Source organism: Chiloscyllium plagiosum, unplaced genomic scaffold (assembly GCF_037043375.1).
Source record: "Chiloscyllium plagiosum isolate Xiang-an unplaced genomic scaffold, Cpla_swu_hap1 HiC_scaffold_4, whole genome shotgun sequence".
NCBI classification, from domain to species: Eukaryota; Metazoa; Chordata; class Chondrichthyes; order Orectolobiformes; family Hemiscylliidae; genus Chiloscyllium; species Chiloscyllium plagiosum.
Window position 1 is genome coordinate 313448 of NW_028270142.1, and position 26152 is coordinate 339599.

General features: G+C 43.4%; 1 protein-coding gene across 5 annotated transcripts in view; it reads left to right on the forward strand.

Annotated features, from left to right (window-relative positions):
* The window catches only part of fam110b (family with sequence similarity 110 member B), a 231761-nt gene that overhangs the window by 103424 nt on the left and 102185 nt on the right, over positions 1 to 26152 (forward strand). For 4 of the 5 annotated variants that reach the window (XM_087985903.1, XM_087985904.1, XM_087985901.1 and 1 more), the window contains exon 2: positions 10152 to 10223. The gene's annotated coding sequence lies outside the window, so the exon portion shown is untranslated. Of the gene's footprint in view, positions 1 to 8907; positions 8982 to 10151; positions 10224 to 26152 lie in introns of all 5 variants that reach the window. The other variant, XM_087985902.1, reaches the window with a different exon arrangement.

Sequence of the window (26152 nt, forward strand, 5' to 3'; positions counted from 1 at the left end):
ATGGAATACAGGGAGAACTAACCATTTGGATATAGAACTGGCTCAAAGATAGAAGACAGAGGGTAGTGGTGGAGGGTTGCTTTTCAGACTGGAGGTCTGTGACCAGTGGAGTGCCACAAGGATCGGTGCTGGGTCCTCTACTTTTAATCATTTACATAAATGATTTGGATGCGAGCATAAGAGGCACAGTTAGTAAGTTTGCAGATGACACCGAAATTGGAGGTGTAATGGACAGCGAAGAGGGTTACCTCAGATTACAACAGGATCTTGACCAGATGGACCAATGGGCTGAGAAGTGGCAGATGGAGCTTAATTCAGATAAATGCGAGGTGCTGCATTTTGGAAAAGCAAATCTTAGCAGGATGTATACACTTAATGGTAAGGTCCTGGGGAGTGTTGCTGAACAAAGAGACCTTGGAGTGCAGGTTCATAGCTCCTTGAAAGTGGAGTCACAGGTAGATAGAATAGTGAAGAAGGCGTTTGGTATGCTTTCCTTTATTGGTCAGAGTATTGAGTACAGGAGTTGGGAGATCATGTTGCGGCTGTACAGGACATTGGTTAGGTCACTGTTGGAATATTGCGTGCAATTCTGGTCTCCTTCCTATCAGAAAGATGTTGTGAAACTTGAAAGGGTTCAGAAAAGATTTACAAGGATGTTGCCAAGGTTGGAGGATTTGAGCTATAGGGAGAGGCTGAACAGGCTGGAGCTGTTTTCCCTGGAACCTCGGAGGCTGAGTGGTGACCTTACAGAGGTTTACAAAATTATGAGGAGCATGGATAAGATAAATAGACAAAGTCTTTTTCCTGGGGTCAGAGAGTCCAGAACTAGAGGGCATAGGTTTAGGGTGAGAGGGGAAAGATATAAAAGAGACCAGAGGGGCAACGTTTTCACACAGAGTATGGTACGTGTATGGAATGAGCTGCCAGAGCAAGTGGTGGAGGCTGGTACAATTGCAACATTTAAAAGGCATCTGGATGGGTATATGAATAAGAAGGGTTTGGAGGGATATGGGCCGGGTGCTGGCAGGTGGGACTAGATTAAGTTGGGATATCTGGTCGACATGGATGGGTTGGACCGAAGGGTCTGTTTCCATGCTGTACATCTCTATGACTCAAATTGAACCAGTTGTGAACTAGTGTGGTAAATGATCAAAGCAGACTAATGGCCCACTGGACTTTATTATCTGAAAGTCTAGGATCCAAGGGTTAAAAGTCCTAGTTTCCAAATAATGTGGGCTATTTAGACATAATACCTTGAGGGAGTGAGGTTTAGCTTTAGCAAATAATAAATAGCCTTATATACCTTAAGAATCTATGTTGCACATCAGCCATGATGTCACTGGAAGACTCTCGATGTAAATGACCTACCCTGTTGCTCTACTTATTGAGTTGGATTGCAGTTGAAACCTGTGGTAGGGCGTAAGCACTGTACTGTTAGTAACCACAGTCTCAAAGTTGAGAGTATCTTTAGTTAAGATACTAAAGAAAATGGACTCTTTGAAAAGCTAAGCTCTTTATCCAAAGAATGAAGGAGAATTTGGGAAACATCTCTACTATTGGGTTGCGATTGGGATAGGGCACTTCCTTGCTATTCTTCTTGTGGTCATGGCCCCATGCTGACCTTGTCCTTCTGGGTGATGAATAATTAGAAAGGCACAAGGCACAGCACACGGACAGGATGATTGATGGCAGTGAACTATCCAAATCCAAGTTTGGAAATTGCTGTCAACACATTCTGAAATGCATGTTGTGTAAGGTACACTGCTGCCACTGTGCTCCTGTATTAGAAGGAGTGAATGTTTAAGGCAGTGAATGGGGTACCTATCAAGTGAGATGGTATTGATCTTCTTGAGTGTTATTGGAGCTGTATCAACTCTGGCAAGTGGTGACTATCTCATCACATCCCTGATTTGAGCTTTACAGATAGTGGACAGAATCTGGGGAGTCAGGAGATTAGCTACTGACTGCAGAATTCCCAAACTCTGATCTGCTTTTTTCAGACCAGAAACAGTCTTGGGAGAAGAATTGATGATTGGTTTTAAAAGAGAACTGAATAAATGTTAAAAAGGGAAAAAGTGAAGACTATGTATGAAGTGCAATGAGAATGGAACTAGCTAGATAACTTGCTCTGACGTCAACCCACCTGTTGCAAGCAAATTCTGGTTACACCATTCCAGATAAGACATTGCTGCAGTGTGGTCAAGAAAGTTGCTGACAGCAATAGGCCCTAGTACAAACAAGCTGGAAGACTCGAGTATAGATTAGTAGACTTAATACAATATCAGCATTGTGTTCAAAAAATGTTAATAATTATTCAAAGAAAACAGCTGAAAAGCTATGAACTTGCAAGGCTTTTTTAAAAGTAAACACTCCACTTGCTGACTGAACAGTTGGACGCAGATAATGTTACAATCCCCCATGATGAACATTAACATTTTCTTAAAAAAGAGATCCCCATGAAGACAATGGAAAGAAAGCAATAGATAAAATGCTGACTTTTAAAATTTTTACCATAACAAACCAACATGCAAACAATTGTTCAAACTTTAGTGAAAAGGAAAAGGATATTCAAATAAAGGTAAAGAGGCAAAATTTCACTTTAAATAATCAAAGAATCTGATATGTCTCATGTAATTGTAGGCACTCATTACTTAGAGTCATAGAGATGTACAGCATAGAAACGGACCCTTTGGTCCAACTTGTCCACACCGACCAGATATCCCATCCGAATCTAGTCCCGCCTGCCAGCACCCAGCCCATATCCCTCTAAACTCTTCCTATTCATATACTCATCCAGATGTCTTTTAAATGTTGCAATTGTACCAGCCTCCACCACTTCTTCTGGCAGCCCATTCCACACACGCACCACCCTCTGTGTGAAAAAGTTGCCCCTTAGGTCTCTTTTATATCTTTCCCCTCTCACCCCAAACCTATGCCCTCTAGTTCTGGACTCCGATGTTCCAGGGAAAACAGCCCTAGCCTATTCAACGTCTCCTTATAACTCAAATCCTCCAACCCTTGTAAATCTTTCCGAACCCTTTCAAGATTCGCAACAAGCTTCCGATAGGAAGGAGACCAGAATTGAACACAATATTCCAACAGTGACTTAAACAATGTCCTGTACAGCCGCAACTTGACCTCCCAACTCCTGTACTCAATACTCTGACCAGTAAAGAAAAGCATACCAAACACCTTCTTCACTATCCTATCTACCTGCGACTCTACTTTCAAAGAGCTATGAACCTGTACTCTCTTTGTTCAGCAACACTCCCTAGGACCTTACCATTAAGTGTATACATCCTGCTAAGATTTGCTTTTCCAAAATGCAGCACCTCACATTTATCTGAATTAAACTCCATCTGCCACTTCTCAGCCCATTGGCCCATCTGATCAAGATCCCGTTGTAATCTGAGGTAACCTTTTCGCTGTCCACTACACCTCCAATTTTGGTGTCATCTGCAAACTTGCTAACTATACTTCTATGCTCACATCTAAATCATTTATATAAATGACGAAAAGTAGTGGACCAGCACCGATCCTTGTGGCACTCCACTGGTCACAGGCCTCCAGTCTGAAAAGCAACCCTCCACCACCACCCTCTGTCTTCTACCTTTTAGCCAGGTCTGTACCCAAATGGCTAGTTCTCCCTGTATTCCATGAGACCTAACCTTGCTAGTCTCTCATGGGGAACCTTGTCAAACACCTGAAGTCCAGATAGATCACATCTACTGCTCTGCCCTCATCAATCCTCTTTGTGACTACTTCAAAAAACTCCATCAAGTTTGTGAGACATGATTTCCCACGCACAAAGCCATGTTGACTATCCCGTATCAGTCCTTGCCAGCTCGCGCTCTCACCCACTCCAACCACTCACCCTCGGAACGTGCAGCCCTCCACTCCCTCAATTCCAACCCCAACCTCACTATCAAACCGGCAGACAAGGGAGGCACGGTAGTAGTTTGGCGCACCGACCTTTACACCGCTGAGGCTAAATGCCAGCTTGCGGACGCCTCCTCCTACTGCCCCCTTGACCATGACCCCACCTCCCACAACCAAACCATCATCTCCCAGACCATCCAGAACCTCATCACCTCAGGGGATCTCCCATCCACTGCCTCCAACCTCATAGTCCCACAACCCACACCGCCCGTTTCTACCTCCAACACAAAATCCACAAACCCGACTGCCCCGGCCGACTCATTGTCTCAGCCTGCTCCTGCCCCACCGAACTCATCTCTGCATAGCTCGACACAGTCCTGTCCCCCTTAGTCCAAGGACTCCCCACCTACGCCCTCCACCTCCTCCATGATTTTCACTTCCCCGGTCCCCAACGTCTTATCTTCACCATGGACATCCAGTCTCTGTATACCTCCATCCCCCATCACAAAGGACTCAAAGCCCTCCGCTTCTTCCTTTCCCGCTGTACCAACCAGTACCCTTCCACTGACACCCTCCTTCGACTGACTGAACTGGTCCTCACCCTGAACAACTTCTCTTTCCAATCCTCCCACTTCCTCCAAACCAAAGGAGTAGCCATGGGCACCCGCATGGGCCCCAGCTATGCCTGCCTCTTCGTAGGATATGTGGAACAGTCCATCTTCCGCAGCTACACTGGCACCACCCCCCACCTTTTCCTCCGCAACATCGCTGACTGTATCGGCGCTGCCTCATGCTCCCACGAGGAGGTTGAACAGTTCATCCACTTTACCAACACCTTCCACCCCGACTTCAAATTTACCTGGACCGTCTCAGACACCTTCCTCCCCTTCCTAGACCTCTCCATTGGGCGACCGAATCAACACGGACATTTACTATAAACTGACCGACTCCCACAACTACCTAGACTACACCTCCTCCCACCCTGCCCCCTGTAAAAACGCCATCCCATATTCCCAATTCCCTCGTCTCCGCCGCATCTGCTCCCAGGAGGACCAGTTCCAAAACCGTACAACCCAGATGGCCTCTTCCTTCAAAGACCGCAATTTCCCCCCGATGATCGACGATGCTCTCCACCGCATCTCCTCCACTTCCCGCTCCTCTGCCCTTGAGCCCCACCTCTCCAATCGCCACCAGGACAGAACCCCACTGGTCCTCACCTACCACCCCACCAACCTCCATATGCATCGTATCATCCATCGTCATTTCCACCACCTCCAAACGGACCCCAGCACCAGGGATATATTGCCCTCCCCTCCCCTATCAGGGTTCCAAAAAGACCACTCCCTCTGTGACTCCCTTGTCAGGTCCACACCCCCCACCAACCCAACCTCCACTCACGGCACCTTCCCCTGCAACCGCAAGAAATGCAAAACTTGCGCCCACACCTCCCCCCTTACTTCCCTCCAAGGCCCCAAGGGATCCTTCCATATCCACCACAAGTACACCTGCACCTCCACACACATCATTTACTGCATCCGCTGCACCCGATGTGGCCTCCTCTATATTGGGGAGACAGGCCGCCTACTTGCGGAACGTTTCAGAGAACACCTCTGGGACACCCGGACCAACCAACCCAACCACCCCGTGGCTCAACACTTCAACTTCCCCTCCCACTCCACCAAGGACATGCAGGTCCTTGGACTCCTCCATCGCCAGACCATAGCAACACGACCGTTGGAGGAAGAGCACCTCATCTTCCGCCTAGGAACCCTCCAACCACAAGGGATGAACTCAGATTTCTCCAGTTTCCTCATTTCCCCTCCCCCCACCTTGTCTCAGTCCCAACCCTCAAACTCAGTACCACCTTCCTAACCTGCAATCTTCTTCCTGACTTCTCTGCCCCACCCCCACTCCGGCCTATCACCCTCACCTTAACCTCCTTCCACCTATCGCATTTCCAATGCCCCTCCCCCAAGTCCCTCCTCCCTACCTTTTATCTTAGCCTGCTTGGCACACTTTCCTCATTCCTGAAGAAAGGCTCATGCCCGAAACGTCGATTCTTCTGCTCCTTGGATGCTGCCTGACCTGCTGTGCTTTTCCAGCAACACATTTTCAGCGTTTCCAAATACATGTACAACCTGTCCCACAGGATTCCTTCCAACAACTTGCCTCCCACTAATGTCAGGCTCACTGGTCTCTGGCTTGTCTTTACCACCCTTCTTAAACAGTGGCACCATGTTAGCCAACCTCCAGTCTTCCGGCACCTCACCTGTGACTATCAATGATACAAATATCTCAGCAAGGGGCCCAGCAATCACTTCCCTAGCTTCCCACAGAGTTCTACGGTACACCTGATCAGGTCCTGGGGATTTATCCACCTTTACCTGTTTCAAGACATCCAGTACTTCCTCCTCTGTACATGGACATTTTGCAAGATGTCACCATCTATTCCCCTATATTCTATATCTTTCATGTCCACAGTAAACACTGATGCAAAATACTCATTTAGTATCTCTCCCATCTCCTGCGGCTCCACACAAAGACCACCTTGCTGATCTTTGAGGGGCCCTATTCTCTCCCTAGTTACCCTTTTGTCCTTAATATATTTGTAAAAACCCTTTGGATTCTCCCTAATTCTATTTGCCAAAGCTATCTCATGTCCCCTTTTTGCCTTCCTGATTTCCCTCTTAAGTATACTCCTACTCCTTTATACTCTTCTAAGGATTCATTCGATCTATCCTGTCTATACCTGACAAATGCTTCCTTCTTTTTCTTAACCAACCCTTAATTTCTTTAGTCATCCAGCATTCCCTATACCTACCAGCCTTTCCTTTCACCCTAACAGGAATATACTATCTCTGGATTCTCATTATCTCATTTCTGAAGGCTTCCCATTTTTCAGCCATCCCTTTATCTGCGAACATCTGCCCCCAATCAGCTTTTGAAAGTTCTTGCCTAATACCATCAAAATTAGCCTTCCTCCAAATTAGAACTTCAACTTTTAGATCTGGTCTATCCTTTTCCATTGCTATTTTAAAACTAATAGAATCATGATCGCTGGCCCCAAAGTGCTCCCCCACTGACACCTCAGTCAGTTACCCTGCCTTATTTCCCAAGAGTAGGTCAAGTTTTGCACCTTCTCTAGTTGGTGCATCCAAACACTGAATCATTTTCTTGTACACACTTAACAAATTCCTCTCCATCTAAACCTTTAACACTATGGCAGTCCCAGTCTATGTTTGGAAAGTTAAAATCCCCTGCCATAGCCACACTATTAATCTTACAGATAACTGAGGTCTCCTCATAACTTTGTTTCTCAATTTTCCTCTGACTATCAGGTGGTTTATAATCCAATCCCATTAAGGTGATCATCCCTTTCTTATTTCTCAATTCAACCCAAATAACCTCCCTGGATATATTTCCAAGAATATCTTCCCTCAGTATAGTTTAGTGCTATCCCTTATCAAAAATGCCACTCCCCCTCCTCTCTTGCCTCCCTTTCTATCCTTCCTGTAGCATGTATGTCCTGGAACATTAAGCTGCCAGTCCTGTCCATCCCTGAGCTCTGTAATTGCTATGATATCCCAGTCTCATGTTTCCAACCATGCCCCGAGTTCATCTGCCTTCCCTATTAGGCCTCTTGCATTGAAATAAGTTTAATTTAATTTAATTTATCAGTCCTACCTTGTTCTCTGCTTTGTCCCTGCCTGCCCTGACTGTTTGACTCGCTTCTTTTATCAACTGTACCAGTCTCTGAATGATCTCTTTCCTCACTATCTCCTTGGGTCCCACTACCTTAATAGTTTCCAACCGACCTTAATAGTTTCAATCCTCCTGAGCAGCTCTAGCAAATCTCCCTGCCAGCATAATAGTCCCCTTCCAATTCGGGTCCAATCCGTCCTCCTTGTACAGGGCACTTCTATCCCGAAGAGATTCCAATGATCCAAAAATGTGAATCCTTCTTCCATACACCAGCTCCTCATTCACGCATTCATCTGCTCTATCCTCCTATTCCTGCCCTCACTAGCTCGTAGCACCGGGAGTAATCCAGATATTACTACTCTCAAGGATGTCCTTTTTAAATTCTTGTCTAACTCTCTATATTCTCTCTTCAGAATCTCATCCTTTTCCCTTCCTATGTCGTTGGTTCCAATGTGTACAATGACCTCCTGCTGGTTCCTTTTCCCCTTGAGAACATTCTGCACCTTCTCCGAGACATCCTTGATCCTGACACCAGGGAGGCAACACACCATTTTGACTTTTCACTGCTGGCCACAGAAATGTCTGTCTCTGCGTTGGACTAGAGAATCCCCTAACACAATGGATCTCTTGGAATCCGACATACCCCTCATTGTATTAGAGTCGGTCTCAATACCAGAAACTTGGCTGCTCGTGCTCTATTCCCCCGAGAATCCATCACCCCCTACATTCTTCCAAACCAGCATACTTGTTTAAAATAGGATAGCCTGCACTACCTGCCTACCTCTCTTACCTTTCTTGGAATTAACCCATCTATTTGACTGTATCTGCAACTTTTCTCCCTTCCTATAACTGCCATCCATTACATCCCCTTGCTCTAGTAAATTCTTCTTTGCCTCTAACTGTCTATCCAACCATTCCATTCAATCTGATAGGATTCGCAACGAATGGCATTTATTGCAGATATAATCCTCAGTAACCCGTAAACTCTCCCTGAACTCCCACTTCTGACAAGAAGAGCATATCACTCTACTAAAGGCCATTTTTGCTTCTTTCAATCTATAGAGTCAGAAAATAGTACTGTCTTATTCCTCTACCAAAACACTGCTCCAGGCTAACTTAATACATAGGCTTATATGTTTAAGTTTAATGGAGTGACATATCTCAATAAAACATATAAGTAAGAAAGAACCCACTCTACTCACTACTGCAGACCTGCTGTAAGGCCACACTTAAAAATATTCACTTATCTGTTTCTGTGCTGTGACCTCTCCCAAATAGGTTCCTCCAAGATTAGTTGTGAATTCCACTGTTTGTTAATTTTCCCAGATGCACTCCGATGTCCAGCGATACATGAATTCAAACAGCAAAGGCAGTAACTGTGCAGGTTCACTGCTGTGTCAGTTAAGTGTGTTTTTTTTTCTCTCTATCTTCCCCGCCCCCTACTTCTCCTCTCTCCCTCTCCCTGCACTGACCTGACCATTTGTCTGTTCCTCTCTCTTTTAAAACTGCTGTTGTTTTGACTTTTATTTCCCAAAGTTCCAAAACAATGCAACAGCAAACAAAAAAGCTAATTGCTGCTCCTGGAATTCGAGGAAATCACCTCCAACACCTAAAATGCCTCAATAAAGGAGCAGCCTGTTACAGCCAGAAATTTTTCCCATCCTCCATCATGCCACACAAATGTTTAGTTACTGTCTTTCCAGCTCTTCCTATCTAATAGTTTTGCCTTGTGGGTTCCATCAGAAGTCTCTGAACACTGTTCTCATTGACAACGTACCTATCTACAAGCCCCACTCACTTGGGTCATGATGGTCCTGTTGATGCAGATTCTTCAGAAATTCCCTTCTGTAACTCCTTTAAATATAGTGGACTCTGACAGCATTGATAATGGCAGTAGGATTTATCCAACCCACTGTCCCTTTCCCTTTCCATTTTCCATTCTCCACTCTTTCCAACAGCAAAATAAACACAGAATCACAGTCTCTGCACTACACTTGGGGACCTGCATCGAAACCAGGATCTGTTAGAAGATTTGTTTCCAAATCTTTTCCATTTGAAGAGAATCTTACTTTTTTCCTCTTCGTGTAGACCCTGTGTGTTCTAACCAACCAAACAGCAAACATTGACTGAACCAAATGCTCTGGAGATGGATTTCTATTCACCCTTCGCTTCTTAGTTATACATCTACATTACAACTTCAGGTCACACGAGCATTTTTTGGAACCATATTATATCATAATCAGGAAGCCAGTTAACCTTCTTTTTCAGAATACACCCCCCAAGCCCACTTTGATCTTAAAGGAACATCACTTGACAAGAAAATAACATGTTTCTTTAGCACATCTCTCTCATTTCTTTTCCCCACTCCCATTCTCCTTCTAAAATGTTCCTGAAATCTTACCTTTGTCAGTACTACTATCTCACTTATTTGGCCCACTATGAAGTATTGTTTGCTAATGATGTTGTGAAGTGCTTTGGAATAATTAACTATGGAAAATATGGTAAATAAATGCAATTATTATGTAAGCATGCTATAATATTTTAATAGTTCTTGTTTGTATTTTTTTTAGATCCCCTTATTCTCAAGATCTCATCAATTTACAGTGGATGCCCCTACCCAATGCCTCATTGCTGTGCCTATGGTGAGTTGGTATTATTTAACTGCAGCTTTTAATCTGTTATTTTAGGTCCAAGTTATTTATTTGTTTCACCTTCCAGCTAAATTGGGAAAGACTTGCAGGCACACTTGTCTTGGTCTGGTATTATATCTGTCATGTAATCTCCCTTTCCAATCTGCCTACCTTCTTTATACACTAAATGTCACACCTGTTACCAGTTAGGAGGTAACATTGATGAATAATTCTCAAATTGTTGCTTAACTGGTTAGCATGTTACCTGTTTTGTGTTGTCATTAATCATCATTTAGAATATTTTGAAATGCAATAATTATTGTTGAAGTAGAAGTGTACTAACAAAATGTATGTCCTTACTAGGTCCAAGCAAAACCAGAAATAGATTTAGATTTTTAGTTTTAGAGATTTTATTGTCACATTTACTCAAGTACAGAAGGGCAATAAAAAATATATAATGTCGCCACACACACTGCCATCTGAGGCACAGAGGTGCCTAGGTACAAAGTAGTAAGAGGGACAGAGTGTAAAAAGTTAGCATTACCTTCATGGAATAAGTAGAAAAACGAAGGGGTAAGATAATAGTTAGCATTAAAATCCTTAATTTTAACTGAAAAAGATAGTGGAATTAAGTTAAAAGTTCAACAGTCTTTGATGAGTCTTTCTCTTATCACGCTGTCTGGAAGACCTCAGCTGCTTGGTCTCGATACCACCACTGCAGATACTGGGGCACTTCCCTCACCACTTGTTCTTCCTGCATTGGGCTGCAATGCCAATGCTGCTGCCATTGCCTTCTCGATTTTACTCCTGGTGCCACCAGAATATGCCCGGGCAGGACCCAATTGCACACAGAGAAATCACTATGCTGGGCCGAGAGACCGGGCAGAGAGACTACCACGAGCTGCTGGGAGACCGGGCCGATAGACTGCCAAGAGACCATGTCGAGAATCCACCACGAGCTGCCAAGAGTCCACCATGAGTTGCCGAGAGACCGAGCAGAGATACTGCTACGTGCGGTTGACCGGCCGAGTGCTAAGGCCGTGGGTGAAGAAAGGAAACTCCAAGAGAGAGAAAATAGACCTGTGAGCCTTCCTTCTGTTGTAGGAAATGTTTTGGAAAGGATTGTGAGAGATAAGATTTATAATCATCTAACAAGCAACAATTTGATTTCAGATAGTCAACATGGTTTTGTCAAGGGCAGGTCATGTCTCACAAACCTCATTGAGTTTTTTGAGAAGGTGACCAAGCATGTAGATGAGGGTAGGGCAGTTGACGTGGTATACTTGGACTTCAGTAAAGCCTTTGATAAGGTTTCACATGGTAGGCTGTTGGAGAATATGTAGAGGTGTGGGATTGAGAGTGATTTAGCAGTTTGGATTAGAAACTGGCTTTCTGAAAGAAGGCAGCGAGTGGTGGTTGGTAGAAAATATTCAGCCTGGATTCCGGTTACTGGTGGTGTGCCACAAGGATCTGTTTTGGAACCACTGCTGTTTGTCATTTTTATAAATGACTTAGATGCAGGCATAGGTGGATGGATTAGTAAATTTGCAGACGACACTAAAGTTGGTGAGGTAGTGGACAGTTTGGAAGAATGTTACAGATTGCAGGGGGACTTGGATAAACTGCAGAATTGGGCTGAGAGGTGGCAAATGGAGTTCAATGCAACTAAACGTGAGGTGATTCACTTTGGGAAGAATAACAGGATGGCAGAGTACTGGGTCAATGGAAAGATTCTTGGTAGTGTGGATGTTCAGAGGGATCTTGGAGTCCATGTTTATAGATCCCTGAAAGTTGCCCCCCAGGTGGATAGTGCTGTTAAGAAGGCATATGGTGTGTTAGGTTTCATTTGTAGAGGGATTGAGTTCCAGAGCCGCAAAATCATGCTGCAACTATACAAAATGCTGGTGCGGCCACATTTGGAATATTGTGTACAGTTCTGGTCACCATATTTTGGGAAGGATGTGGAAGCATTGGAAAAGGTGCAGAGGAGATTTACCAGGACGTTGCCTGGTCTGGAGGGAAGGTCTTATGAGGAAAGGCTGAGAGACTTGGGTCTGTTCTCAATGGAAAGAAGAAGGCTAAGAGGTGATTTAATAGAGACATACAAGATGATCAGAGGATTAGATAGGGTGGACAGTGAGAGTCTTTTTCCTAGGATGATGACGTTAGCTTGTACAAGGGGGCACAACTACAAATTGAAGGGTGATCGATTTAAGTCAGATATCAGAGGCAGGTTCTTTACTCCAGAGAGTGGTATGGGCGTGGAATGCCCTACCTGTTAATGTAGTCAACTCAGCCACATTAGGGAGATTTAAACAATCCTTGGATAAGCATGTGAATGATGATGGGATAGTGTAGGGGGATGAGCTGAGAATAGTTCACAGATCAAGGGCCGAAGGGCCTGTTCTGCGCTGTATTGTTCTATGTTCTATAAGGGAGAAAGAAGTGGGCAGAGAGAATGAACTCTGGCTAAAGTGTCCTACTCTGCTGACATCTTGGAATATAGTGATACAGCCTGCAGATCTAATTCCTTCCTTTTACTTGCCACTTGAAAAGCTGGAAGCCAACACCAGAACCTTGTGGGTAAAATATACTCGGCCTATTGGTGAAACAGTAACACTGAGTAGTAAAGATAAATATAACAGAGATATGTGATATTGTCAGGTGCAGCAAGTAACAATACTCTTGTTAAAAATTTCAGTGAGTATTTTTTATCTTTGGATTGATGTGTCCAGATTAAATGATTGCTACAAGCATTCCTATGTATTTATAACTGTTACTTTAGCTATATTTTAAGCAGGCACATATGGAAGTAGCTATACTAATTTGATGGTTTCTTTTTCTTTCGACAAGATAAAATGGTAAAGCAAGCCATAACAGATTCTCCGGGAGGAAGTTCTCTTGGTGGCATGAATAGACCAACCCCATCACAATAGATAATTTTGTCATTTTTTAGGGACTGTTCCTGGTGCTTTGATGTATTAATATAGCTGTCATCTTTCCTCATATTACAATAATGAATATAGAACATAGAACATAGAAAAATACAGCGCAGTACAGGCCCTTTGGCCCTCGATGTTGCGCCGATCCAAGCCCACCTAACCTACACTAGCCCACTATCCTCCATATGCCTATCCAATGCACGTTTAAATGCCCATAATGAGGGAGAGTCCACCACTGCTACTGGCAGGGCATTCCATGAACTCACGACTCGCTGAGTAAAGAATCTACCCCTAACATCTGTCCTATACCTACCCCCCCTTAATTTAAAGCTATGCCCCCTTGTAATAGCTGAATATAGTTCATAACAAAACTATTTACTAGCTATTTTTTGGGAACACAGGGATTGTATACCTCTCTGTTTATCTATGAATCTCATGAAGTGCAGTGGTGTAGAGCAGCAGCTTGTATTGATTTTGTACCTTTTTAATGCAGTTAACATCGAAGGCACTTCACAAAAGCATAAACAGTCAAAAAAAAAGGAACACTGCATTAAAGACTAAAATCATTAGCACAGATGACCAAAAACATAATCAAAGCAAAAGCTCATACAAAGTGTTGTAAGGGAGAAGAGAATGCTGGAGAGGCTTAAGGAGGAAATTATTTTAAAACCTCGATGGGAGAGAAGCAAGTGGAAGTGGGTGCCTGAGGCCAGAATCGGAAATATTCATGGTTCACAAAAGCTAACAGGACTGAAAGAGGTGACAGATAAAGAAATAAGTAATTGGCAATGGATAGCTTTTACTGTGACTGAGAATATTAAAATGGAACAGTTGGTGGGCAGGAGCCGGTGTGGCTGATAGAACTAGGTGGTGTGCACCTAATCATCAGTCCTCAGGAGATACTGTGGCTTCAGTGAGTTGGGGTATTACCTGAAACAGTTTTTTAAACTGTATTATTTTAAGCCTAAAAGTGTGAAAGGTGGTTTTGTGTTTTCTTTATTTTTTTTGTTGAATGCTCTGGATGGGGCTTTAGAGACCTTGAGCTTTAAGCTAACTCATTCCATCTTTTGTCATTCATCAGACTGGGGAATCAGCTAATCGAACAAAGAACAAAGGAAATTTACAGCCCAGGAACAGACCCTTCGGCCCTCCAATCCTGAGCTGGTCCAAATCCAGTGTCTAAACCTATTGCCCAATTCCTAAGCATCTGTATTCCTCTGCTCCCCACCTACTCATGCATCTGTCCAGACGCACCTTAAATGAATCTATCATGCCTGCCTCTACCACCTCTGCTGGCAACGCCTTCCAGGCACCTACCACCCTCTGTGTAAAGTACTTGCTGTGTGTATCCCCCTTAAACTTCTCACCTCTCACCTTGAACACATGACCTCTTGTTATTGAATCCCTCACCCTGGGAAAAAGCTCATCTCTATCCACCCTGTCTATGCCCTTCATGATTTTGAAGACCTCAATCAGGTCCCCCGTCAATCTCCTTTTTTCTAATGAAAGCAATCCTAACCTACTCAACCTCTCTTCATAGCTAGCACCTTCCATACCAGGTAATTTCCTCGTAAACCTTCTCTGCACCCTCTCCAAAAGCATCCACATCATTTTGGTAATGTGGCACCCAGAACTGTACACAGTATTCTAAATGCGGCCAAACCAATGTCTTGTACAATTTTAACACGACCTACCAGCTCTTAAACTCAATGCCCCATCCAATGAAAGCAGGCATACCATATGCCTTCTTGACCACTCTATCCACCTGTGCAGCCACCTTCAGGGTACAATGGACCTGAACTCCCAGATCTCTCTGCTCATCAACTTTTCCCAAGGATCTTCCCTTTACAGTACAGTTCACTCTAGAATTAGACTTCCCAAAATGAGTCACCTCACATTTGCCCGGATTGAACTCCATCTGCCACTTCTCCGCCCAATTCTCCAGTCTATCTATATTCTCCTGCATTCTTTGACAGTCCCCTCTGCTTTCTGCTACTCCACCAATCTTCGTGTCATCTGCAAACTTACTGATCAGACCAGCAATGCCCTTTTCTAGATCATTTATGTATATCACATACAACAGTGGCTCCAACACTAATATCTGTGAAACAACACTACTCACTTTTCTCCATTTCGAGCAACTCCCTTCAACTACTACTCTCTGTCTCCTGTTGCTCAACCAGTTCTTTATCCACCTAGCTAGAACATCCTGAACACCATGTGACTTCACTTTCTCCATTAGTTTACCATGGGAACCTTATCAAACGCCTTACTAATGTCCATGTATATGACATCTACAAGCCTTCGTCATTTATCAACGTAGTCACTTGTTCAAAGAACTCCATTAAGTTGGTAAAGCATGATCTCCCCCATATAAAACCATGTTGCTTATCACTGATAAGCCCATTTTTTTCCAAATATAAATAGATTTTATTGCTTAGTACCTTCTCCAGCAACTTTCCCACCACTGACATCAGGCTCACTGGTCTATAGTTACCTGGAATATCCCTACTACCCTTCTTGAACAGGGAGACAACATTAGCAACTTGCCTGTCCTCCGGCACCTCACCTGTATTTAAGGATGCTATAAAGATATCTGTCAGGGCTCCAGCTATTTCCTCTCTCGCCTCACTCAGCAACCTGGATTAGATCCCATCTGGTCTTGGGGATTTGTCCACCTTAATATACTTTAGCCTACCCAACATGTCTTCCCTCCTTATGTCAACGTGATCCAGACTAATCAAAGTTCTACCTCTAATCTCAAGATTAATCATGTTCCTCTCCTCAGTGAACGCTATTGCAAAATAATCATCAAGAATCTCACCCATTTTCTCAGGTTCGACACACAACCTTCCTTCCGTATCCTCTAGTGGACCAACCCTTTCTCTAGTTACCCTCTTGCCTCTTATATGAATAAAAGGCCTTGGAATTCTCCTTATTCTGCTCATTAAAGTAATTTCATGACTCCTTTTAACCCACTTGATTCCTCGTTTAAGACTGGTTCTACTTTTCCAATATTCCTCCAGGGCCTGTTCTGTTCTTAGCTGCCTGGACCTTATGTACGCTTCCCTTTTCCTCTTGGCTAGTCGCACAATTTCTCTTTTCATCCACGGTTCACGAATCTTGCCTTTCCAATCTCTTGTTTTCAAAGGGACATGCCAAGCCTGCATTATCTTCAACCTACCTTTGAAAGCCTCCCACATATCAAATGTGGATTTTCCTTTAAATAGTTGTGTCCAGTCCACATTTCCCAACTCCTGCCTAATTTTGATATAATTGGCCTTGGTCCAGTTTTGTATTCTTCCCTTAGGATCACTCTCATCTTTGTCTACAAGTATTCTAAAACTTACAGAATTGTGGTGACTATTCCCAAAGAAATCCCCCACCACAACTTCTACCACCTGGCCTGGCTCATTCCCCAGCACCAGGTCCAATATGGCCCCTTCCTTCGTCAGACTATTGACATACTGCTCTAGAAAACTCTCCTGGACGTTGCTTTCAAATTCTGCCCCATCCAGACCTTTGACACTAAGTGTATGCCAGTCAATGGCGGGAAAATTAAACTCTTCCATCACCACCACCCTGTTGCCTCTCCATCTTTTCATAATCTGTGTACCTATTTGTTATTCTATCTCACGCTCACTGTTGGGAGCCCTGTAGTACAGCCCCAACAATGTAATTGCACCCTTCTTATTTCTCAGTTCTACCCATAATGCCTCACTGCTCAAGCCCTCCATAGTGTCCTCCTTTAGCACAGCCGTGACATCATTCCTGACTAGCAGTGCAACTCCTTTTACTTCCCTCCCTGTCCTGTCTTGAAGCATCTGTTTCCTGGAACATTTAGTTGCCAACCATTTTCTTCCTTCAACAAAGTTTCTTTATATGTTTCCACTGTAAATTCATTCTTCCATATTTACAATGTAAACTGCTTAAACAAACTTATTGTATGGTAATTGTATCCCTCTGACCAACGATGACGCCACAATGAATATCAACGTGTTTTGAAGGGATATGGTTTGATTGCTATTTGGTGGAGAATAATGGAACTTTGTAATATTGGAATTTTTGATAATGAGTTATAACCTTTCTTGGTAAATTTTGAGTGTTGAATGCTCTGTTATTAGATAAATTATTATATTGCATACATCATTTATTCATGTTCATGAGTAGTTTAAGTCTGATGCTCCAGCTTGTTCATTTAGTCTAGGTTTTAGATATTAGACACAGTGCAGACCATCGTTCGAACTTTGTTTTCATGTAAATCAATATAATTATCAAGTTGTATTAAAACCTAGATCCTGGACCATATTGCTTGTAAGGCAGAAATGACTGACATAGTATTAGTTAATGTCGTGTCTGTGTGTGTGGGGGCATATGGTACTTTTCCATCAGATCAACCGAAACATGTTGATGGCCTGATGGCATTTATCCTAGGATTCTCTGGGAAGCAAGGGAGGAGATTGCAGAGCCATTGGCCTTGATTTTTATGTCCTCTTTGTCTACAGGAGTAGTCCCAGAAGACTGGAGGATAGCAAATGTGGTTCCCTTGTTCAAAAAGGGGAGTAGGGATAGCCCTAGTAACTATAGGCCGGTGAGTCTCACTTCTGTTGTGGGCAAAGTCTTAGAGAGAATTGTAAGGGATAGGATTTATGCACATCTAGATAGGAATAATGTGATCAAGGATAGTCAGCATGGTTTTGTGAAGGGCAAGTCGTGCCTCACAAACCTTATTGAATTCTTTGAAAAGGTGACGAAGGAGGTTGATGAGGGGAAAGCGGTAGATGTGGTATATATGGATTTTAGTAAGGCGTTTGATAAGGTTCCCCATGGTAGGCTACTGCAGAAAATACGGAGATATGGCATTGAGGGTGAGTTGGAGGTTTGGATTAGGAATTGGCTGGATGGAAGAAGACAGAGGGTAGTAGTTGATGGCAAAGTTTCTTCATGGAGTGCCGTCACTAGCGGTGTTCCGCAAGGATCTGTTTTGGGACCATTGCTGTTTGTCATTTTTATAAATGACCTGGAAGAGGGGTTAGAAGGTTGGGTGAGCAAGTTTGCGGATGACACGAAAGTCGGAGGAGTTGTTGACAGTGAGGAAGCATGTGGCAGGTTACAGCAGGATATAGAGAAGCTGCAGAGCTGGGCAGAAAGGTGGCAGATGGAATTCAATGTAGCTAAGTGCGAGGTGATTCACTTTTGGAAGAATAACAAAAAGATGGGGTACTGGGCTAATGGTCGGATACTTGGTAGTGTGGATGAGCAGAGGGATCTTGGTGTCCATGTACACAGATCTCTGAAAGTTGCCACCCAGGTAAATAGTGCGGTGAGGAAGGCATATGGCGTACTGGCTTTTATTGGTAGAGGAATTGAGTTCCGGAGTCCTGAGGTCATGATGCAGTTGTATAAGACTCTGGTACGGCCGCATCTGGAATATTGTGTGCAGTTTTGGTCGCCATACTATAGGAAGGATGTGGAGGCATTGGAACGGGTGCAGAGGAGGTTTACCAGGATGTTGCCTGGTATGGAAGGAAAATCGTATGAGGAAAGACTGAGGCACTTGGGGCTGTTTTCACTAGAGAAAAGAAGGTTTAGGGGTGACTTGATTGAGGTGTACAAGATGATTAGGGGGTTAGATAGGGTCGACAGTATGAACCTTTTCCCGCGTATTGAGTCGGGTATTACAAGGGGGCATAGCTTTAAATTAAGGGGGGGTAGATATAGGACTGATGTTAGGGGTAGGTTCTTCACTCAGCGAGTCGTTAGTTCATGGAATGCCCTGCCAGTAACAGTGGTGGACTCTCCCTCTTTATGGGCATTTAAGAGGGCATTGGATAGGTATATGGAGGATAGTGGGTTAGTGTAGTTTAGGTGGGCTTGGATCGGCGCAACATCGAGGGCCCAAGGGCCTGTACTGCGCTGTATTCTTCTATGTTCTATGTTCTATGTTCTATGTCTTCTGTAGGGGATTTGATTTATCCACCATGGCTGCTGAGATGTTCCGGGTGTTGCACATTCTACCAAAACAACAGGAAGGATGCAGGCGATTGACCAAATGATCTGATGTTTAAAAGCCTTTAATCCTTTTGAAATTGTCATCACATCTCATAACTCTACCTTTAGTTTGGAGGGAAACCTATTGGAAGAATTTTTTAATTGTTCATGACAGCACAACCAAACCATTTAATATTATCATAGAATTCAGATGCATGGACGCAAAAGTGGATTTTACAAATAGATAGATATATGGTACCGTAAATACTTAGAATGATGCGTTTTGAGGAAACACATCTGTAGTTCACTGGCTTCAGCATCATTTTCAAACGTATGAACTTAATCTCAAGCAAACATGAAATTAGTTTAATATTTTCCAGTTCCAGAAAAAGGTTTATATAATTTAATCAATATATTTTAACCACACAACTTTGTAGCAGCCTCCTTTTTCATTTTGTATTTGATAGGTAAGCAAGGCCATTATAGCTGCAGATTAACAACTAGTTCAAACAGGAAGGTCAATACTTGAGCAGTAATTTCTAAAAACAACTATAATAAGCATTTGTAGTCCTCATTTACGTAGTAGTTTTGGAATACTGAGAACTCGCAGCTGAGCTGAGTTCCCTTTTTATCTCTGCAAAGCAAAGACTTTCAATCCTGCACAGCTATTGACCCTTAAATCAAAATCAGAAACTGCTGGAAGAGCTGGTGGAGATGGAGCCCAGAGACAGAGAGAGTTGGGCTGTTAAATAAATGGGTGAAGGTTAACATGAGAGAATGACTAGCCGTTAATGGGGACCTTTAGTGGTTGACAATGGGTTATTTATAGTAGCTGTCCGTGTGATGACAAGGCCTGGAGTGTGGGGTTGGGGTGAGGATATGGAGAAAAAAATGCTCAGGCCCTAAAATTGTTAGATATTGTAACAAACAGCAAGGGGTTGCAGTCAGGAGTCACAACATATTACAGGAGGATAAAAATCTTCATTTAAGAAAAAATGTGGGCGGCACGGTAGCACACTGGTTAGCACTGCTGTCTCACTGCGCCAGAGACCCGGGTTCAATCCCCGCCTCAGGTGACTCTCTGTGTGGAGTTTGCACATTCTCCCCGTGTCTGCGTGGGCTTCCTTCGGGTGCTCCGGTTTCCTCCCACAATCCAAAAATGTGCACGTTAGGTGAATTGGCCATGCTAAATTGTCCGTAGTGTTAGGTGAAGGGGTAAATGTAGGGGAATGGGTGTGGGTGGGTTGCACGTCGGTGTGGACTTGTTGGGCCGAAGGTCTGTTTCCACACTGTAAGTAATCTAAATCTAAAAAGGGGAATAGGTCTGGGTGGGTTGCACCTCAGCGGGTCAGTGTGGACTTGTTGGGCCGAAGGGCCTGTTTCCACGCTGTAAGTAATCTAAACTAATATTAAGTCCAGAACGTTGCAGGGACCCCTAATAGAAAATGAGGTGCTGCTTTTCCAGCCTGCACTGAGCTTTGCTTGAGGTAGAGATATTGGTAAGACAACACAGTGATGTGTTGAAATAGCAGTAAGCAGAAGCTCAGGGTCTATTTTGTGGACGGAATGTAAGTATTTTGCAAAGTGGTTTGCCAGTCTGTGCTTTGTTTCCTCAGTGTACAGGAAAGCTATCTGAGTTCCATCTCCCCTTTTCCCACCCCATCTTCAGCATATATACCAACCTTTTTCTAGCTGCATTCATATCAGAAGAAGGGTCACTGTATACGAAACATTAACACTGCTTTCTCTCCACAGATATTGCCAGACCTGCTGAGTTTTTACAGCAATTTCTGACTTTGTTTATGATTTCCAGCATCCACAGTTCTTTGAATTTTTGACTGTTTAATCAAAATTTATTTTAATGCATCTGACAAAACAGAAGTCCTCTCGACATATTCTGCTTTCTTATCAAAGTATCATAGAACACGGAAACAGACCCTTTGGTCCAACTCATCCATGCCGACAAAGCTTCCTGAAGTAAACTGGTCCTATTTGCCTGTTATTTGGCCCATATCCCTCTAAACTGTTCCTATTCATGTATCTGTCCAAATGTCTATTATACGTTGTAATTGTACCCACCTTTACCATTTCCTCTAGCAGCTCATTCCATACACACACAGAACACTGTGAAAAAGACCTCGACTATTCACCTTAGAACATAGAACATAGAAGAATACAGCGCAGTACAGGCCCTTGGGCCCTCGATGTTGCGCCGATCCAAGCCCACCTAAACTACACTAACCCACTATCCTCCATATACCTATCCAATGCCCTCTTAAATGCCCATAAAGAGGGAGAGTCCACCACTGTTACTGGCAGGGCATTCCATGAACTAACGACTCGCTGAGTGAAGAACCTACCCCTAACATCAGTCCTATATCTACCCCCCCTTAATTTAAAGCTATGCCCCCTTGTAATACCCGACTCAATACGCGGGAAAAGGTTCATACTGTCGACCCTATCTAACCCCCTAATCATCTTGTACACCTCAATCAAGTCACCCCTAAACCTTCTTTTCTCTAGTGAAAACAGCCCCAAGTGCCTCAGTCTTTCCTCATACGATTTTCCTTCCATACCAGGCAACATCCTGGTAAACCTCCTCTGCACCCGTTCCAATGCCTCCACATCCTTCCTATAGTATGGCGACCAAAACTGCACACAATATTCCAGATGCGGCCGTACCAGAGTCTTATACAACTGCATCATGACCTCAGGACTCCGGAACTCAATTCCTCTACCAATAAAAGCCAGTACGCCATATGCCTTCCTCACCGCACTATTTACCTGGGTGGCAACTTTCAGAGATCTGTGTACATGGACACCAAGATCCCTCTGCTCATCCACACTACCAAGTATCCGACCATTAGCCCAGTACCCCATCTTTTTGTTATTCTTCCAAAAGTGAATCACCTCGCACTTAGCTACATTGAATTCCATCTGCCACCTTTCTGCCCAGCTCTGCAGCTTCTCTATATCCTGCTGTAACCTGCCACATGCTTCCTCACTGTCAACAACTCCTCCGACTTTCGTATCATCCGCAAACTTGCTCACCCAACCTTCTAACCCCTCTTCCAGGTCATTTATAAAAATGACAAACAGCAATGGTCCCAAAACAGATCCTTGCGGAACACCGCTAGTGACGGCACTCCATGAAGAAACTTTGCCATCAACTACTACCCTCTGTCTTCTTCCATCCAGCCAATTCCTAATCCAAACCTCCAACTCACCCTCAATGCCATATCTCCGTATTTTCTGCAGTAGCCTACCATGGGGAACCTTATCAAACGCCTTACTAAAATCCATATATACCACATCTACCGCTTTCCCCTCATCAACCTCCTTCGTCACCTTTTCAAAGAATTCAATAAGGTTTGTGAGGCACGACTTGCCCTTCACAAAACCATGCTGACTATCCTTGATCACATTATTCCTATCCAGATGTGCATAAATCCTATCCCTTACAATTCTCTCTAAGACTTTGCCCACAACAGAAGTGAGACTCACCGGCCTATAGTTACTAGGGCTATCCCTACTCCCCTTTTTGAACAAGGGAACCACATTTGCTATCCTCCAGTCTTCTGGGACTACTCCTGTAGACAAAGAGGACATAAAAATCAAGGCCAATGGCTCTGCAATCTCCTCCCTTGCTTCCCAGAGAATCCTAGGATAAATGCCATCAGGCCCAGGGGACTTATCTATTTTCACCTTTTCCAGGATTTCCAACACCTCTTCTCTACATACCTCAAAGCCATCCATTCTACTTATTTGAGACTCAGTATTCTCATCGACAACAATGCCCTGTTCCTGAGTAAATACTGAAGAAAAGTATTCATTCAGTGTCTCCCCAATCTCTTCCGCCTCCACACACAACTTCCCCCTACTATCCTTGACTGGACCTATTCCTACCCTAGTCATTCTTTTATTCCTAACATACCTATAGAAAGCCTTAGGGTTTTCCCTAATCCTATCGACTAAGGACCTTTCATGTCCCCTCCTTGCTGCTTTTAGCTCTCTCTTCAGGTCCTTCCTGGCTACCCTATAACTCTCAATCGCCCCAATTGAACCTTCACGTCTCATCTTGAGATAGGCCGCCCTCTTCCATTTAACAAGGGATTCCAATTCCTTATTAAACCACGGCTCCCTCGCACGACCCTTTCCTTCCTGCCTGACAGGTACATAATTATCAAGGACACTCAATAGTTGCCCCTTGAACAAGCTCCACATATCATTTACACTCTTGCCTTGGAGTCTACTTTTCCAAGCCACACATCCTAAGTCATGCCTCACCGCATCATAATTTCCCTTACCCCAGCTATAATTCTTGCCCTGTAGTACACACTTATCCCTCTCCATCACGAGTGTAAAAATCACCGAATTATGGTCACTATCCCCAAAGTGCTCACCTACCTCTAATTCTAACACCTGGCCTGGTTCGTTACCCAGAACCAAATCCAGTATGGCCTCGCCTCTTGTTGGCCTGTCTACATATTGCCCCATGTGATTTTATAAACCTTTATAAGGTCACCTCTCAACCTCTGCCCCAGGGGAAAAAGTTCCAGCCTCTCCTTATAACTCAAACTTTCCAGCCCTGGTGGCATCCTTGCAGATTTTTCTGCACCCTTTCTACTTTAACAACATTAATCTTATAATAGGGAAACCAGAATTGCGCACAGTATTCCAAAAGCGACCTCACCAATGTCTTGCACAACCTCAACGTGACTTCCCAACTCTTATACTCAATACACTGACCAGTTGGGCACTAATTGGACCAATTTGGGCGGCATGGTGGCTCAGTGGTTAGCACTGCTGCCTCGCAGCGCCAGCAAGGTGGGTTCAATTCCCACCTTGGGTGACTGTGTGGAGTTTGCACATTCTCCCCGTGTCTGTGTGGGTTTCCTCCGGGTGCTCCAGTTTCCTCCCACAATCCGAAGATGTGCAGCTCAGGTGAATTGGCCGTGCTAAATTGCCCATAGTGTTAGGTGCATTAGTCAGGGGTAAATATTGGCTAGGGGAATGGGTCTGGGTGTGGTCTTGTTGGGCCAAAGGGCCTGTTTCCATACTGTATGGAATCTAATCTAATCAATAAAGGCAAGCATACCAAATGCCTTCTTCAGCACTCTGTCTACAAGCCACTCTGCTTTCAATTAATTATGTACCTGCAACCCTAAGTCTCTCTGTTTGATAACACTCCCCAGGGCCCTTCCATTAACTGTATAAGTCCTGCTCTGGTTTGCCTAACCAAAATGCATTTATTTAAATTAAACTCTTAACTGCCACTTCTTGGCCTATTGGCTCATCTGCTCCAGCTCTCTTTGTAATCTTAGAAAACCGTCTTCACTGTCTACTAGGCCAATTTTGGTGTCATCTGGAAACTTACTAATCATTCCTCCTATATTCTCATCCAAGTCATTTATATAAATGACCAACAACAATCGACCCAGTACTATTTCGATGGAACTCCGCTGGTCATAGGCCTCCTGTCTGAATAGCTACCATCCATCACCACGCTTTGTTAGTTGAAAGAGGGTACTGCAGGTGCTGGAGATTAGAAAAATCGTCAATTTTCCTACTCCTCGGATGCTGCCTGATCTGCTGTGCTTTGCCAGCACCACTCTAATCTTGATTCAACACCCTTTGTTGTCTACTGTGAAGACAATTTTGTATTCAGTTGGCTATCTATCCCTGCATCCCATGTGAACTAACCTTACTAATCAGTCTATCATGTGGAACTTTGTTGAAGGCCTTGCTAAAGTCAGTGTTAATCACTGAATGAAGGTGTGACAATTAACTAAGAGTACCTCAGAAAGGAGGAATTCTTTATCCTCTGTCTCCCCACCCCGGCAACGCTTAATTTGATCTTTTTCTGTCTGAACCAAGAGCTCCTAAGATTTAAACTTGCAAATATGGTCTTCCTGTTTTGGGTATAAGCAGTGTTGACAAAAAAATGCCTTTGTTTCTGGAAGAACAAATATTTAGATTTTTGCAATTATATTTCTGTTTTGATTTACAACAGACCTTATGTTGGGACAGTTAAGGAAAATGCTGATGTATATTTTTCCTTTGCAGTTTGTTGTAATAAAAAGCAAAGTATGTTGTGAGTAATGTGAGATACAGCTGAGAATGTCAAATTTGTAGACAGCAAAATAACAAAGGAAAAATAAACCTAATTTAGGAGGGAACACCTGGTCAAAAATTAATATATTCCTTTCATAGTATTCCTAAAATTTTAAGTTTACATTTTTTAATTTCCAAGTCCTCACCAATAAACAAAGTGCAAACTGTGAATTATACTCGAATACTTTCAGTAAATATGATAAACATTGACTGTAGTGCCATTCCAGAAACTCTGAAAAATGTTTTTGTTTGGAAGTAGTTAATTACATGAAACTATATTGAACAAAGAAGCTTTTGAATCCTAATGAATTTATTAACATTTGAAGCACATGAAGTTTTTGTTTTCAAGCATCACTTTAGGAGCCAATATGTCATAACAGTATTTTTAAACAGCATTTTAGTAACAACGGGAGGAGAGCTGGGAGCATACACAAAAAAAAATTAAATCTAATGTACTAGAGGTTGTGAAAGTGAAATGGGTCTGCTTTAGGTCACAGTGTGCCAGCTTTCATTTAAAAGATATTTATAAATAGAATCAGCTTTTAGTTTAAATACAGCACATGCCAAAGATAATGGAAGTCCACTTCACATAAATGTTATGAAATCACTGCAGACTACTTGCTGACACAAATCAGCAGTTCTCCCTCCTTGCAACTAATGTCTCCTCCTTGCTACAAATTCTTCTCAAAGGTTGAAGTACTTTGAAGGATCACTGCTCAGACTTTCATCAAAAGCATTAGCTACTTTGGGACTTTGCTGTCTCTGAAGTGAGATGAGAAAAACCTTCAGTGCTCCATTTCATGAAGTCAAAGAATAAGTTATTTTCTGTTCCTTTCCCGTCCTTCTGCAGGGCCTATCTGGCTTCTGGCAGTAGCTGAAAATGTAAGAAAATAG